Source organism: Haemaphysalis longicornis, unplaced genomic scaffold (genome assembly GCF_048455015.1).
Source record: "Haemaphysalis longicornis isolate Haplotype H1 unplaced genomic scaffold, Haemaphysalis longicornis Haplotype H1 scaffold_10, whole genome shotgun sequence".
NCBI lineage: Eukaryota > Metazoa > Arthropoda > Arachnida > Ixodida > Ixodidae > Haemaphysalis > Haemaphysalis longicornis.
The window spans coordinates 138867682-138885402 of NW_027526204.1; the positions used below are offsets into that span (position 1 = coordinate 138867682).

Here is a 17721-nt window from a genome sequence, read left to right on the forward strand (position 1 = left end):
TTAAAAAGTTACGAGAAAATTACTACCTCCATGATTTTCTTCTCTGGCAGGGTAACACTCCGTTGAATACGTCAACGGTCACTCATCGTTGTCTCAGCAGCATTATAAAGAGACATTATCATCATCAACAGCCCATACTCAGGTCCACTGCAGGACGAAGGCCTCTCCCATGGACCTCCAACCGCTCCTGTACTGCGCTGCTCGAGTCACTCTTTGCCACCAAATTTTCTTATTTCATCTTTCCATTGTGTTATTAGCCTTGCCCTTCTTCTGGTCCCATCTCTTGGTATCCACTCTGTAACCCTAAATGTCCACCGGTTGTTATTTCTTCTCACTTGATGCTTAATCTAAGCCCTAGAGTCCCCCAAGCAATTTTAAAAAAAAAACTTAGAAACATCACAACACGTTTTATTTTAATTATTTATTTCTCCGAAAGGCGCTGTTCTGTTGCTTCGTCTTGAATCTGGCTTTACTCGCCCGAATCTCACCACGTGTATTCCGACAGCAGCACGTGAGGATGGGCTACCACGTCATTTCCGCGATGGGGCTGCAGCCTGTGGGCGTGCATTGGAATCCGTAGTCGCAATCCATGTTTTCTCCGCATGGCTTCTATACAAGGACAAAAGAAAAAAAAAAAGCGCACGGGGTCAAATGCCCTGCTCTTACAGGACTGAGACTACAGAGAGAGAGAGAGAGAGAGAGAGAGAGAGAATGCTCTTTAATGTGAACTGGTGAGAGACAAATTGCGGATCGAATGCGATGCGCCGCAGCCTGCCTTTTTAAAAAATATTCACGGCTTGGGCCACAATCGGTTATCAGACGCGTTGTTTCAACTAAAGTGACGCTTTATAAGTGCAATTTCTGCCCACAGGAATGCGGACGGTAGGCTGTGCCCTTGAACTAAAGCGACTCACTGGCTACCCTTTAAATCGGTCTTCAAATGTAGGAAGACAAATTAGAAGAGCTGCTGCAGTAAATTCAGACACCAGGCAACCGATTTTTGGGGAGTGCATCTCCTCTAGCTCATACGAAAGCCAACGTTTTATATAGTGGGGTAACCGCAAGGAATTTATTAATAAAAAGGAGGAAGTAATTTTAATTTTGCGCTAAAATTTGAAAAGTCTGAAGGGTGGCGACAACTAGTGTCTACAAGTGATACTACGTTATGTGTCCAAGCAACTCCGTCGATTTCAAAGCGTGATCCAAAAACCGCATCAAGGATTAGGAAGGTTTGCACAACATCGTTGTTCCATCCGGGGACAAGTTTTTAAATACTTTTTTTTAATCTCTCTTGCAGTTAAAAGAATGTTGCCGCACAGCTCACTGCCATGGTTTCCAGCATTGCTTTTGGCCGGACACGTATGGCTGGTAGGTCTAAAAATTCAAATTTCGAAAGTTCTAGGGCGCTATCAGCAAAACCGTTTCGGGTTAAGGTGTTTTAAGTGATACCCTTTCGTTTGGGATGAAGAAAACATACTCGACAAAAATCGGTTGCCTGTCCATTAAACTCTTGGCGGCATTCTTCCCTATTCGCTATTTCTTTGTCCTTAGTTATTCTCGAAAATGACCAAGCCATTTCATAATCACTCCGATAATTTGAACGTTTCAACAGTCCTCCTCATCGTTGCGTGGTAATCTTTTAGGAAGGTACCAGTTAGCGTACAAACCTATATTACGTTTGTCAAAATGAATAGGCCACCTGGCATTGAAAAGGGACCAAGTGAACCCATTAAAATAATAATGCACCCTTTCAAAATAATATATCCGCAGAGTACTGGCCAAAAGCGTAAGCCAATGTGGCATAATACCCAGTCGACTGCCCTACAAAATATATTTTAGGATTATGAATACAACAACAGCATATTTACAGCCCAAACCATAATTTAATGAGCAGATTATTACAAGTTTAAAATGTTTCAGGATATAGGCCCCCATGGCACTCAATAAAAGACGACTACATTATTTTTCTGCAAGTTAAAGTTAAAGCTCTCAGGGCTATGGTTTACCAATGATCTTTCAATGCGATGAAACAAACTAAGTTTGAGCAGAGAGGGTATATTCTGGCGCCTCGCCGTATTTTCAGCGGTGCGTGGGTACGAGCTTGAGCTTCAGAGTTCGCTTACATATTCACACTCACACAAAAAAGCACCTGGTATTATACGTGACCATGGACTTTGCTTTTAGAGGCCGCAATATACAGACCACACGAGAACATATTCACTAGGCGCGAAAAGACACGAAGAGTAGACGTAGGTAAACACAAGCAGGGCACCTGGTGTTTACCTAGTGCACAGGAATTTAAAGCAATTCGCCCAGTAATCTGTTTTAATGAAATATCTCAAAGGCTGATCAGAGGGCAAAGGCAGGGGGTATTTAATAAATCAAAAGTTTACTATTGCATGCCCTATGGATATCAGTTCTCGGCCCGGCACAGTAGTCAGCATTAGCGAGCCAGAACGAGGACAACATGGCATGACAACATGACATCAACGGCTTCGCATTCATAGCTCCCAAGACGTGCTTAGGTGTCTTCGGACTTTTTTACTTACCAATATACTTGTCCATTTGGTGGCGGGATGCATGAGAAAAAGAAGTATGACGACAGGAATCACACAGTCGTAAACATACAATATCGCCTCACATATTTGGTCAAAGTTCAAATATCTTCACCCATTAAAAAGTTTGTTGTGCCATTTTGTGGCTTTTTTTTTCTACAACAAAATTAGTATAGAAGCACTTGTATACCTTTAAGCATTATTCTCGTACGACTACGTCAGCTGGCATAACGGACAACACACATCCTCGTTTTTCTTTATCAACCTTTGATAACTCGCTCAAATCTATTCCAGTCCCGAAGGGCGTTGTTTTTGACTTACGAAGGTCACAAGCACTAGCTTGTGTGTGCGTGTGCGTGTGCGTGTGCGTGTGCGTGTGCGTGTGCGTGTGCGTGCGTGCGCGTGTGTGCGGGGGGGGGGGCACAACCGATTATATAGCACTGTTAACAGCAAATGAAAAACCCATGCGGCCCGAGGGGTTGCAAAACTAGAAAAATACAGTTCATTTGAGCAGGATAGTGCGAAACCTCGCTTAACGTAGTGCTACTTTTTCGCGGTGTTAAAAAATGTGTGCTTTCAGTTCACAGAAAGAAATAGGCCAGCATACTCACGATCCTTTGTCAACGGGGAATTCTTCGCTATCGTAATCGTAACTGTATAGACGAGAGAAAGTTGGTGGCGTTAATGAAGATGAGCGTTGGTAGTAATTTCAGCAACAGTAGGGATGAAGGGTGCAATTTATTAGTTATCAAACACTGTGCATTGCGCAATTGTGTAGTTGTCAAACATTGTGCAATGCTCACTTGTGCTGTAGAGGAAGGAGTTGGTAACGAAAGTTGTGTCCCTTTTTACGCCCCCCTTGTCTTTACTTTGCTGTATTTTTTTCTTGCCATGTGCCGTAGCAAGGTTTCACCCATATCGACCCTTTCTCTTTGCTGGGTGGGCATTTTCGCGTGAAGTGTGCGCACCGCTTCAGTTAGTTCTGTCTTCGTTCAGCTTTCAGCCCCGAACCAACCAATTTAGGCTGCTCCGAATGTGTTCTCCATACTCTTTCCATCAGCCGAATCTGTAACTTGAACGCCTGCCTCGCATTAAACCCAGGTCGCATTGTAGTCTGCATAACTTCATTCTCTGATGATTTGGCGTTTTAGTTACCAGCCAATCGGAATGACAGCAAAGGATTAAGTTTATCTTTAGACCTCGCCCAGCTAAGGCATCTAAAAGGTGGCGGCTGCCTTAGCATATCTGTTGATGACATCAGGTTTATTGCAGAAAACTTAACTTCACTGCTCTGCGCAGAACCATATTGTGCGGTGCTATTGAACGCACATTTCGCCGGGTGGCAGGCGACACAGAAACAGTTTCTCTGTGGCGCAAAACTAATTAGCTGAGCCTGAACGCCTTGACGACTGTGTTTATTGCACCCCCTCGAAATAATTCCCCGTTAACGATTTCATATTTATTAGCTTTATTCTCAAATTATAAAAAGCGTAGGCACAGCAAGTGGTTTGGGTGGGGTATTCGAGCACTTGATATTTGAATGTTTGGTTCACAACTCATGTTAACTGCGCAGTGCGTTCATCTCTTCGCGCTCTGGACGCGAATTCCCGCTTAACAGGTGACTTTTTTGCAAGGTCATACTTCCTAGCCCCCTTCAAAGCCGTTAATTTTCTAAACATTTGCCGGGGCAGTGAGGAACTCTCTAAACGCCTTTTCACATCTGCGTTTGGGGAGCACTCAGAGAAGGTTTCCCTGTATCTTTTCTCGCAATTGCATCAAGCAAAAAAGCTACATTTACAGTGATAATAACCTCGAGGTACTTAAAGGAACAGGCAACCAATTTTTGTCGAGTGTATTTTCTCTATCCCGAATGAGAGGTCACCACTTGAAACACCTTAACTCAAAACGGTTTTGCTGATAGCGCCCTAGAACTTTCGAAATCGTGATTTTTAGACCTACCAGCCATACGTGGCCCGCCAAAGAGAATGTTGGCAACGGTTACAGTGAGCCGTGGTTCGGCAACACCCTTTTAACTGCACGTGAGATGAAAAGGAGTATTTAAACCTTATTCACGGCTTAAACAACAATAACGTGCAACCGTTCCTATTCCTTCATGCGGTTTTTGAGTCACGCGTTTAAACCGACGGAGTTGTTCGGACACGTAACGTAGTGTCATGTTTAGACACTACGTGTCGCCACCTTCCAGACTTCAGAAATTTTAGTGCGAAAATAAAATTATTTCCGCCTGTTTATTTAGAAATTCCTTGCGGTTACCCACGTATACAAAACGCTGGCTTTCATACGAGCTGGAGGACATGCACTCCACAAAAATCGGTTGCCTGCCCCTTTAACCTGGATGGATTAGAATGCCGGCGCACGGTGCGGGGCTCGCTTCATTTGCAGTTTCGGTTAGTTCATTCCTCATTCGATAGCACAAATTTAGTGAGCTCTGTTCGGCTTCGAGCACCAACCGGGAACTCTTTCCCCCAACCGCTTTGACGTAACGCCCACGCAGCCGTTGTCAACCGTGTGCCAAGTGCAACGTGCATGTATAATGGAGGCTTTTATCCCGTCCACCACGTTCTTTTCCGACAATTTCCCACCTTTCAAGCGTACTCTTAAAAATTTAGGCACTTCGGATTCTTCGGGTATCCTGAACATTTTTCCGTGCTTTTAATGCCGCGTGAAACATGTGTGACGTATTGTTCTGCGTATGAAAACTGTATTTCGCGGTATGGGTTATCACAGTACATATGTATTACCCGTCTTGCACTTATTACAATGTACTACTCCAATGGGATTTCACTTGTATCGTACGGTATACGGTTGTACATTTACCCGCTCAAGAAGGCTTAGTGTTTAGGGGGGGAGGCACTTACATATATTTAAATATATAAATATATAAAAATGTATATATAAAATAAAATATGCACCTAAAATATAAATATATATATATATATATATATATATATATATATATATATATATATATATATATATATATATATATATATATATATATATATATATATATATATATATATATATATATATATATAAAAATATATAAATATATAGAAGTCATTAGTCCTTTAAAGTTAGAGGCTGTTGTAAGGTCCAGGGAGTTTTCTTGGGCCAGCGCGAATGTAGGGTTTGTAAACAGACGTGTTGTTATGTACGCTGTAAATCGGGTGGCTGAGGCCTCTGTCAGGCCACGTTCTCCTTTAGTCTCAGCCTCCCCTTGGTTTTTGCCAAGAAATAAAAACTCAAATCAAACCAAATCAAATCTGCAGTGCCTGTGCAACTGAAAGTGGTCCCTCTCTGCACCAGTTGTGTTTTGCGTTTCTTCTTTAAGTATATTTTATTTAGTTCTATTGCGAAGCCTTACAGAGTTCATTTACGTTATTTTCACGAATATAAAATAAGTGTAGCTGTAAATTAAAAAAAAACGGGAACGACTCATCGTACTGAGATGTAGTGCGGATTCCACCACCATATTCCGGGTCACTGAAAGCGTCGTTATAGCTGTGGGGAGGACGCCACGATGAGTTTCCCTTTGTCTGATTGCGTAGGGAAAGAAATACACGTTACCTCATACTGATTTCTGCTTACTCGTAATGTGGCGCCGCAGTGTCGAGTGTGGGGCACACCGACACCAGCAGAGCACTGATCATGGCCGGGGGACGAAGTCCTTCCTGTGGTCAGCGGACAACCAAGAAATGAGCACGAGAAATAAACAAAGCACTCTGAAACACACTTGATTGGGTTTGCAGCTTTGTTTTTATTCTCTCGGCTCGCTGCATTTAGGAGAACTTTGGCCTACGAGTAATTTTGTCGACTACGAGTAAATTCATTTCAAAGGTGAAAAAAATATCCAGAGCAACGGAATTCTGTGCAAGATTGATGTCCTGTACTTCATCGTGGCTCAATAGCGGAAGAAGAAACGTCAGGCTTTATCACTTTTCTTTGTTAACTGGAGAGAAGGGATGACTCGGAGGATGAAGAGGAGTGAGCAGGAGGAGGAATGCCTTTAATGATGAGGAGAAGTCAGCCTGGCAGCGAGCTCGGCTTGCTACTCCACATGAATATGAGAGGTGCAAAAGTGAAAGGAAGCGATGACACAAAAACTCATACAGACACTAGAAACACAAATAAGCACACACGAATTGACCGACGCAGGTTCGCGCACACAGCACACGCACAGTGATATAGTTAAGGCAAACGTTCACAGGATTTTGTTCAGGCCGGAGTCACGGAGAAATGACACCAAGGCCCGTGTACTCCGTGTTGCCGCGGCAGTTGACTGCCATGGGCCAATGGCGTCGCAAAGTTTCAGTGGTGCGTCATTACGCAGTCCCAAGGTCGTCTTCGAGGTTTGTCATTTATGCGGCTAACCTTAAAAGGAGGACCCTTAAGATGGCCACGTCCGCAGCTGCCCTGAGCACAAATGGTGTCGCATCTAGAACCCGTCTGGCAGCCATCACAGTGGGGCAGTGGTTTTAAACGCGATGTCAAATAGATGACCAACTCCCGCCATTTCGGGTTTCTCCGTTGTCCATACCATAGAAACTCAAGGATTCTCCTCTTCACGCCGTTGATGCCGCCCTAAAGGGTGCGGGCATACGAAGGAGTTCTTGAAGTGATGTAAGGGAACCAGGAACTCCTTGTTGCCACTTCTTACGCCTGGGCTGCTCAAATTTCGTTTCAAACGCTTCCCTTTCCCCGACGTGTAAAACTATACCGAGTAACAAAGGCATGCGCCACGCAGAAAGCTGGCGGACGCTTGTCAGAGGAAGCGAGTGAAATCTACAACAAAACACCGCCGCTGTGGAAGCGCCTCATACAATGAATTTTACTCCTACTTGACCACTAGCGAGATTGTTGATGTTCGAGCAGTTACCACCATTATTACCAACGAAGAGTGATGTTTGATTAACGCTCAGGAAAAGAACGGAAAAGTATTTGTTCTCACTCCCAGCGCACGTCACAATTTTAATTTTTGGGATGGACTCCAAAGATGCAAGTATGCGGCAATTGCAACCCCTTCACGATGCTGCCAGGTCAAAATGCTCGTATGTGCAAAATGTGTGTTATACATGTGTACAAGTCATACTGTTTGATACTGCTTGTAATTAAATGACGCGGCAATTAATTCCAACATTGCAAACAAACAGAAAGCAAGCAGGTTTCTTTTTTTCTTGTCGGCAGTGCACTTCACTGTGTAGCCGCAATTTCAGAGGGGGAAAGTGAAATTAGAACTGTTTTCAAGAGCTATATTTGGATGCTGAGTGAGGACACGCGTGAATATCAACCGTGTGGAAAAACGTTGCCAAGCACTAATCAGATTAACCTCTCCTGTATTAATGTTATGGTGCTCCGAAAACAGTGGTTTTGTCACACCCCTTTATATATGCGTTAATTTGATCCTACCGAAGCCCCTGGCCTGAGAGAGTAGATCCTGGGAATAAAGATATAGTTTAGGAATTCATTTCGTTAGCTTGTGCGCGTACAGAATGCACGTTGCGTGCAAAGGTTTAAAGCCATCTTGGCGGTACTCGTAAGGAACCTGACTGGCTGCTCATAGATTGATTGCGGGGTTTAACGAGCCGAAGCTACCCCAGGGCTATGAGGCGCACCGTAGTGGAGGGCTCCGGATTAATCTTGGCTGTCAAGGTATCTCTAACATGCACCAAAATCTAGACACACAGGCGTCTTCGCTTTTCGCCTCCATCGACTGGCTGCTGAAAAGATACCTCTGCTGAGTCAGTACGTAAACGGTAAAATTCGTAAGACTGTCCACTTACGGAAGCCATTTTCCTTCAGTACATATTACCGACTTTGCTTTAGGGCAAAAATTTTTACTTCGGCGTAGTTACTTCTTTAAAGTTGCAGAATTAGAACTGACACAGTGTAGACTGAAAAGTTTCTAGCTATTACGGAGAGTCACGCGCTCGATTAACGCGCAGGGTTTCGCCAGCTGTTTCCCATAAACGTACATCTGCGGAGCATCAAATTCTCTGTGTACATTTTTTTCCTCGCGTCGTTCAAACGATACGTTATTCAGAGGCAGAATAGCGTGAAAGCCCTCTTTTAAGAGCGAACATCTTTAGCAAATCGTAATTTTTCGTGTCTGCAGTTAGAAATACCAAGAAATTGCCAAGCGCGCGCACGTGAGCGCACGCCTCCCGGAGACCGCTCGGCAGTTAAAAAAAAGAAAACAGGAAAATTCCGAACGCTCATGTGTGCGTGTCTCGCGGTGACCACCCAGCGTCCCCGGCGCACGTTTGCAAGCCAAGCATACCCACTTAGGAGTACTGGCCAAGATTGGATTGGATTGGATTGGAAAACATTTATTGAGGATAAAAGTGGGTGGTTTTCTCAGTCCAGATAGCCGCGAGCTAGCGCAGCTGCTTGGGTGCGAGTGATGAGGCGTTCTTGGTAGATTGGAAAAAAAAAAGAAAAAAAAATCTGCAGCGTTCGCCGTAATCATAGTAACACTTGGTCCGAACGAGAAAGACACGTCATAGCTTACGCCCCTCCAAGTGAAGACCAATGATTATCACTTCCAAAAAAACGAAGGAAGCTCACACTTATAGCAACAATGATGGAGTAAAGGTCGTTGCGGCAGCGAAGAAGAAGCAAATCGACTGCAATCGTGATCTTAAACCTTCGTGGTACAGCTTCGCTACCTTCACGTCTTACGCGTTAGTGAGAGCATCCATTTTTTTTTTATTTACGACGTTGTGATGCTTCGGTTTCTGGTGCTGTTGAAATTAACATTGACTTTTAAAAACAGCCCTTTCGAAGTAACAGCGTCAACACACAACCTGAATCGGAGGGAGTAATGGCAACTACAGTTTTGGTCACCTTACTTCTCTGCGACTGTAGGGGCTGAAATGGGTCGATTGTTGTGCCACCATTGATCAAAGAAGCAGCGCAAGTGCAGGAATACGGAAATATACAAACGCAACGCGTATTGCGTATCCAAGCATATATGAACGAAGCAATTCGTGACGCAATGCCATGATATCTTATTACGCCGGTCAGAGAACACATACTAACCTGATTTATGCGTAATAGCATCGAACAGAGTGAAGGACAGGATAACCACTCTTTATTCTGCGGATAACGGTGGGAAGGTATGCGCAGTGGGGGCACGAAACATTAAAAAAAACGGACGAAATTGTAAGTTACAAATTAAACATGCGGAAGAAATTGTGTGAGGGTACGTTGCGCATGTTACTCCATTACTTCGGGCTCTGTGAGAAACTAAGCCGTATTTAGGAAATTTATCTTGCCGGCAGACAAAGCGATGTTACATGGCATTCAAGCAGTACCCGTCTTTGCTGGAGGCCATCAAAAAAAGCTTCTCAGATATCCCTTCCAATCTGTTCTGTATGAAAGCACTGTAGGGGTAGACTAAGCGCTGCTGTTCACAGAGTTCTGCAGGTGACACACTAATGCCGACAACATCGCAGTATGAGGCAGAATTTAGAGCTGGTGCAAGAGCGAATAAAATAATTGGGCATGCAATTTGTCGCAGATTCTTTGTAGGGGGATAAGTATGGATCCGTTTTTGAAGTTCTGGGGAGACACATTCGTTTTGCTAGGGCGCCTCTTTGCGTTTTGCTGAGACACCTTCCTTTTCATGCCCCTTCGCCTGAACGTGCCAACACGAGGACTAACGCTCGCCGCGCCACCACGCGACGTCATCATTTTCCACACGGCGCGCTTCCATTCCGAGGCCCGCGCGCCGACGTTCTGTCGATGATGTCACGTTCCCCAATTTTGCAGGCCGGCGCCCCGCTCCTGAGGCATCACTGGCCTCGCGGGGATACCCGTCGCGACAAACAGATCCGGCTTGTTTGAGCGTCATATACGCTCACGCGCCAAAAAATTTTGCCCACACAACCTGTTTCCCATAGCGTTTGTGTCCTCTGATTTGGGAATTGAGCAGAAGTGAAGATTAAGCCTAAAGTAGGTGCGTATCTACGTTTTTTATCATTTTACCAAAATATCAACATTAGCTACATTTTGTACTCGCCGCCAGACCCGTTGCAAAAGCCAGGGACAATAAATCGTCAACAGAGCGAATGTACGCAGGGGTGAATAGACACGGGCGTCTTCCTCGCTCGTGTTTACATATCACCCAACTCTGCACATGTGAGGTGTCCCTTGAAAGCCTGGTATCGTTTGGGACTTCAATCTGCTGTGATTACCATTCATAACATTGTACATGGTTGTAGCTTGCTGTTCTCGTTATTTAATTATCTAAGGCGTCACTGTGTGCTTTTAGGTCAACAGAACGAAACATGATTACATCTCTTTGCGGTTAGCCCGAGTTCCAGACTTTACAGGGTGTAAAAACGAAAGAGCAAGGGGCATTCAACATCGCAAATATATTACGATAAGTCAATATTGAGCTTGTCAAATGTTCCGTGCTTGATGCTCCAAATGCGCCTGAATAAGCAGACCCATAAAATCCTCCTACACTCCGAAGACACTAGCGACAGGGTAGATGGAGAAGTGTGATTCTTTCATCCTTCCTTCATGCTTCCTTCCATGGAGGCGTTTCTCCCCCTTCGTGGAGGAACGAATTAAGCGGCCATTTAGCGAATGCACCATGGATTGTCTTCTTTCCTCCATGAAACGCACTTCCCAAGGGCGGCTCCGTATTCCCTCCCCCCCCCCCCCCCCCTTCAATTTCTCCTGTAGGGATTGCTTCGATAAGTGGCTGGGGCGCCATTGAGATTTTAAAGAGTAGTGGTTCAACATTTGAGCCTTGCGGAGTTCCCTGCGGTATGGTTTGCTAAGTGACTGAGCAGATGGGCCCAATACCCACTGTGGCGGTACGGTTGGTGAGGAATGCAGTCACCACAATTGATACAAGCGAGTCCTTGAAGCATGACGATGTGTTATGTTGTCGAAGGCGCCTTTGATGTCTAATACAAGGATGTAATATTTGTGTTGATTGGCTAACCTGCTCAGAACGTCGTCTTTTATCTGGAGTAAAATGGAATATAGCCATGACAGTCTGGACCAGTCTGGACAGCGCTCGGGCCGTTCTTGGACAATCAAAGCTGAGAAATCTAAGAACCATTTTAAATTCCCCGCCATTTTCAGGTTGTCCCTGCTCTTTCAACATGGTTGTCCATTTGAGCATGCTTTAGCGGCATCTGACGACCGCTCTAACAACTACCGCGCCCGACCGGCGGCCGGCGCGCGTTCTGGAGTCGGCAGCCGGTTCGCGGCCGTGCAGCGGCGTCCCCTTCGCAACACGCGCTCAGGGCGAGACTGGAACATTTTTTTCCCGCCGCGACAGATGTTCCGCTCGGCGGCGAGCGAGGGGTTGACTGTGAATCGCGCTGGTCCGTCGGTGGCTTTGCGTATTTGTGTTGCCGAACCGGCGCGCGAGTAGAACCAGAAACGGAGCAAAGGGAGTTGCTCGCTTGGAGTTGCAACGCGCACGCCCGGATACGCATCTCGTCGATAACGGCCCCGGTGGTGGCTACTCGCGCCGCTGCTGCTGTATCACCTCTGCCGCCTCCGGTGAGCATCCGTCGGCGTCGTTGACTTGTGAACTTGACGCGGGCCACCTTCAGAACTCATTTGCGGAACAACACAGCGCGTGCGACGAGGGTTCCGTGACACCGTAGTACTCCGTGCCGTTCGACACGAGCGGATAACGCCTGCTCCATCGTCTCGTTTTTCCGCCGGGTGGAAGATTCCCCTTTCTCCCTCTTCCTTTTTTTTTTCTTTTTCAACTGAACAACCGTTCCGGGAGTTGCGCTCAATCGGAAAAGAAGCGAGAAAAAGGGAACGTGGATTGCTCTGGAAGGTGAGTGCTTCTCAGTTACATTATGTCAATGGGAGAGCTTTTGTAACGGGAATAATATCGAAAAACAAAAACAAAAACACTGAACTTTTTAGAAGTTGGCTCTCCCTCTTAACCTTGCATAGCCCACTCACTGGAGCGACATTTTTCGGCACTGTGTTTGGTGACGGATATTCAGCAATGAATCGCTTGAACTGCGCGCGTAACCCCTTTTTATCGCACGGCTACCGTTTTATGCCATTCCTACTTAACGCACGGAACGTGCGCTTATTGTTACGCCTCGGTTGAATGCTTTGCTTGGTCTGTTATTAGGCTTTGAGCTCTGCTCGCGGTATTACGCGCAGCGGAACAGTATGGTGCACCCCCGACTAGTGCGTATATACATTTCTCACTCGTCACCCGCAGCCTAATGTAGCCTGCATCGTCGATGGTCGAATTCGCGCGCAAAGCGAACCCCTAGCTGCACACACAGCTTCGTCAAAGCTGAAATTGCTGGTTGAATTGAAATGCTTTAACCTCGCAATTCACGTGGTACACTGTGAGTGAGGGTCAATTTTCGAGCCTCAAGTTTTCATTTGTTTTCTACGTTGCGTCCGGCAGTAAGGTGCGTTTAGAAGCCGACGTATACACGCAGAATCCCATCTAGCGGCAACTCCGTGTTGACGGACCGTCGTACGCAAACCGCATTACTGCGGCTGTTCGAGCTTTCGCTTCGTTATCGACCTTTTCTTTGCATTTCTGCACGCTACCAGACTGACCGGTTAGGCGAGGCGCCTTTTTGCCGACCACTTATATTCCTCGCATGCCCTTAGGAAGAAAAAAAAAAAAAAAGGAAAGTTAGAAAGGAATTGACGCGGCAAAAGAAAGAGACCCCGCGCTACTAAGACAACGGACACTGTAAAAGAGGGGATCCGGTGCAACCCCGGTGGAGAGGGCGAATGGGTTGCCCTCGCTGGCCGGAAAAATGAGAAACCGCTACAGCTGACTCTGACGCACACTGGTGTGACGCAGTGTTGTAGTGCGGGCGCTTTACGAGGGCCTGCAGCTTTCCCACTCGCCTCTTGTTTTGATTTCTTTTATCCTCCAGCCCAGAGTAGTTCTAAGCAGTTTCTATTGCTGTTTTTATAGAAATTCTATGAACAAATAAAACTCATCAGCACTTCCACTCTGAAAAGGAACGAACAGCGAAGCTCGAGCGACGATATGCGTTGACAAGAACGCAGTGCAAGGAGTGCACGAAAAATTTGTTTGTAATTTGCGATTGAGCATACTTCCTAGCTAATTACCTGAATGAAACTTGGAAGGGCCAGTTTTATCCTAGCGGCCAAACGCAAGGCTGTACGTTTTCCTCCCGTAGAAGACTATAGTATTGACAGCAGACGGGGATTCCGCAATTTTTACAACCTCAGTGCGAACTAACTTGTTATGAAAAGTACATGAAACTCGCGTAATGTGAGAGTCGTCTCAGTGGCTAATTGCGTATGATTTGTTTCGGGATCGTTCCGATAAAGCAAGAGTAACGGCCCTTTTGTGTAACTTTACCGTAACCCTCCGTGGACGGCCATGTAACAGCAGACGGGGGGGGGGGGGGGGGGGGGGGGGATTCTGTTGCGTTTACGATTTCACTGTGAAATAACTAATTACCACACGTGAATGAAACTCGCTAGAATGATATAGCCGTCATAACGGCCAATTTCAGTATGTTTTTTTCCCCCAAGATTGAGAACTACAAGAGAGCTACAGGGCATTCTACGCTAGCTATGGAGCGAGCGCGTCCGTGTGTCGATGCGACCCGGTAGACGCACGCATGACAGCTGCGATGTGAAAGCTATGAATTGAGTTTCATGCAAAATAAAAAATAATCCCGGGCCATCTTCACTAACGTGAAACCTGGGGAGAGGCGAAAGCATGCAGTGCATAAGTGTATTCTCGGCGCCTTGGGGTTTTTGCCCACGGAGATGAAACCGTTTGGGTGTAGAGGTATACAGCTTTGCTGTAAAAAGTCTCGTGTCTTCGAAGCACGAAGCGTTCTAGCGCGAGGCGTAAACGAGTGTCCCGGTGTTTTTTGCACGCGTTACGTTCTAGCGCGAGGCGTAAACGAGTGACCCGGTGCTCTTTGTAGTAGGCGTTACGTTCTAGCGCTAGGCGTACACGAGTGTCCCGGCGTTTTAGTACCGTGACTACATGAGACGGCGATTACGACGGCGACGTGAGACGTCGACAGCCCGAGCCCCTAAGGGGCGTCGCCCCTAAAAGAATGTGTGGGGAGCTCTTTACCGGGGACACCACACGCGTCCGTCCATTCTAAATGTTTCGTAAGTACAATCCGGTGTTTTTTTATACTCAGTGCAGGTCCGTCTGCATGCGTTTACGTGCTAAATGCCTTCACGGCCAACTGCGTGTTCCTCTGTGGAATTTTCGCTTTGCATTTACCAACTCTCCTATCCCTTCATTTGCTTCATCCTGGAAATTTCCGGTTCTCGTAAACAATGTGGAAATGACAGCGTTGCCCGACTCCCGGCAGCTGCGCCAGGTGGGGCGGCTCCGCGGGCGCTGTCCCAATCAGACAGCGCCGGCGAGATCTAAAGGTGGCAGGAATTTTCCTAGTCCGCTCTAATTCATGCGCCCCGGCGTAGTCCGAGGTCGGGACGGAGCGGTACGCAATCGTGTAGCCCGTGCAGGCGCAACGGTATACGATTGCGAGTACCGTCGTAATGCCATTGCCGTTGCGGCGTTACGCCAAAGCTATATCTTTCGGTAAAAAACGCTGTTTTAGGACTAAACAACAAACAGGTCTAAACACACACAGGACCATGCGTGAACTGACAATAGATTTATTTGTCCAGAACACACTGTAATATACATATAGCTTCGCGGACGCGGTGAATATGAACGATATGAAGGTGATTACAAGAAGTATGTCTTAACAAATAACATGAATTGTTAGTTCCCGTATTGTACCGTGTACGTATTTACTCCTGTTTGTCCTTTAGTCCTAAAGCAGCGCGATTCACCAGAAGATGTGCCACCGACGAGCCCCAATCCTAGCTCTGATAAAGCTATAACGTGAACAAATTTGTAACTCACACCCAAGATATGGCAGTTGCTACAAGTTATCCATTAACTGATCAAATGCTTGTGATGAGTTGCACGAACTAAGAACACATTTCGACGAACTTTGAGGCGAATGTGAAACTTGGCCTGGCATGTGATTGTGTGGTGGATAAATTTCCCGAAGGTTGTTCGCAAATGCGGCTTGATGACAGTGCTGTTTCGAGATCTGCGTGTTTCGCCTGACCCGGTCACTCGCCATGCCCGCTAAAGTATTCCTCGGGCATGAGCCGTACTTATCGCTCGCAGTATCTTCGTCCGGAGAGTATAGCGCGAGCCACTCGAGTTTCCAAGAGCAAGCGAGTTTCTCGGTCGCGGTGTGCAACGAAGAGTACGGTTTAGGTGCATTGTTGGGCAGGTTGTACGAATTCCTCAACGAGCGAGAAGAGACGAAACGAATAGCGTGGCGCGACTGTCGTTACCTCATTAGCTGGGTTTTGTGCGCGTTATTAAGCCATAAGAGGACATTCAGACGCGAGATAACAAATAACTACCACCTACACTAAAATCTGATCGCCTTTACTCTTTTTTTTTTTTTTTTTTGCGTTCGTGTTTCGTTTGCTTCCATCCGGATCGCGATTCTCGCTTAATACCTAAAACGAAGCTTCTCAATCCTGACAGTCAACGGGGGGAGGGGCGAAGAGAAAAAAAAAACACAAAAGGAGGAAAAAGTAAAAAACAACAGAAAGGAAAATTTAAAGTCAGTTCAAGGAATTTATTTGAGTTACAAATTAAATAACTTCAGGATGATGCCGTACTCTCAAAGATTTCCGAATGGTTTGTTTAACTTTTTGTGAAGTGGGAATTGTAAAATAGCTTACCGTCCTTGCGACGCCTTATACGGTTCGCGCGTAGCTTACAATGCAAAAATATTTATCGGTGGTCATTATTTGACTAGTAGCCTCGTCCGTTCACCTCTCCCCTCGGTTAGAAAATAGACAATTTCAGAAAAGATTCAGGCACTGCAGGGAAGGAGGGAAAGGAGAGAGGAGGCGGAGGAGGTGAGGGGCGAGGGGGGATGTTCGTCAACAGAATTTTCTTCTCGCAACTGAAAGAATGCTTATAGAATCGCATCATCGGAGATGGATTTTGCTTGAAGTTTTATTTGTTAGTTTAAAAAGCAGGTTTGTGGACTTTCATGCACTGGTACTTTGCCGTTATGCCGATTGTCGTAATGGTTCTGAAGACATCGTCATCATCATCACTATCACCATCCCCATGCTTAGGGCTAAAATCTATCCTACTGTCCTCCAACCAATCCTGTCCTGCGCAGCGCGAGTTCACTCTTCGCGCTCATTTATTTTCTTAATTCATCCCTCCACCAAATAGTGGTCCTATAGTATACAGACTGGCCTTGCGCATTCATAGTCTGCATAGCCAACCTTGACCGAGCTAACTGAAGGTTTGGGCAAACAATCAGCTTGCGGCACCAGGGGTTTGTGCGAATCAAACGCTGAGGTTAGAAAATTTCGGTAGCAAAAGGATTTCTTCACAGCGTCAGTTCTGCGCAAGGAAAAGTTTCTTTTCTTGGCAGCAGCAAAGTAAATGCCGCAAATTTTCCTCCTGGCTGCACAGTTATGCACCATTGTTTGCACCCGTTTAAACCGCAGCTTGCCTTTAATATAAGCAGGACACCAGTATCGGGCCTGTTTTTATAACCTTCTTTCAATCGTTCAAGCTATATTGCTGTTTCCTGGCTAGCGGTTTTCGTAATTCTTTCTTTCACTTTTATTACCTTTTGTTGCCGCGCAAGGTGCACGTTGCCGAGTGGTGGTACACTCTCTATACTAAGTACTGTTTTTTTCGTCTGCATGCTACAAAAGGGGGGAAACGTGAGAGCTGTTGTTTGATGTAGCGAAACACAGGTTGTCGCCTGCGTTGTTATAATGCATACGGAAGAGTGGCTCTCAGCCAGAAATGTATATATAGCGTGGTGTGAAAACAACGCGCTGTCGCGTCTAAAATCACCCTTAGTCCAGACTTTGTGGACGTACCTTGTGGGTGGGGCCTTCTCGCACAGCTTTTTTGTTATGCAAAAGTGCCCAGCGCACCGCTGCGCGGAGAAGTCGGAACGACGTCCGTGCTACGCGGCGGAGTCAACTTTTCTCACTGCTCGGGTTAGGTGTGTCGCGGAGGGCTTTGCGGACTGAGTGAAATTTTTTCGACGACCTCCTTGATCCTCATGATCGCATTTGGAAACCGCTGTGTTATAATAGGCTG

General features: G+C 46.1%; 1 protein-coding gene and 1 long non-coding RNA gene across 12 annotated transcripts in view; one reads left to right on the top strand and one right to left on the bottom strand.

Annotated features, from left to right (window-relative positions):
* Positions 1-433: 433 nt before the first annotated feature.
* LOC144159462 (uncharacterized) overlaps positions 434-17721 on the bottom strand; it is a 35477-nt gene continuing 18189 nt past the window's right edge. Inside the window, exons 1-3 of one of the 4 annotated variants that reach the window (XR_013320305.1) lie at positions 8360-8477; positions 6168-6250; positions 434-609 (exon numbers count right to left, since the gene is read on the bottom strand). This is a non-coding gene — a long non-coding RNA (uncharacterized LOC144159462). Of the gene's footprint in view, positions 610-3166; positions 3209-6167; positions 6251-8359; positions 8478-17721 lie in introns of those variants that run through there. The other 3 variants (XR_013320306.1, XR_013320304.1, XR_013320307.1) reach the window with 3 other exon arrangements.
* Axo (axotactin) overlaps positions 11812-17721 on the top strand; it is a 138935-nt gene continuing 133025 nt past the window's right edge. For all 8 annotated transcript variants that reach the window (XR_013320303.1, XM_077690963.1, XM_077690968.1 and 5 more), the window contains exon 1: positions 11812-12393. The gene's annotated coding sequence lies outside the window, so the exon portion shown is untranslated. The remainder of the gene's footprint in view (positions 12394-17721) is intronic.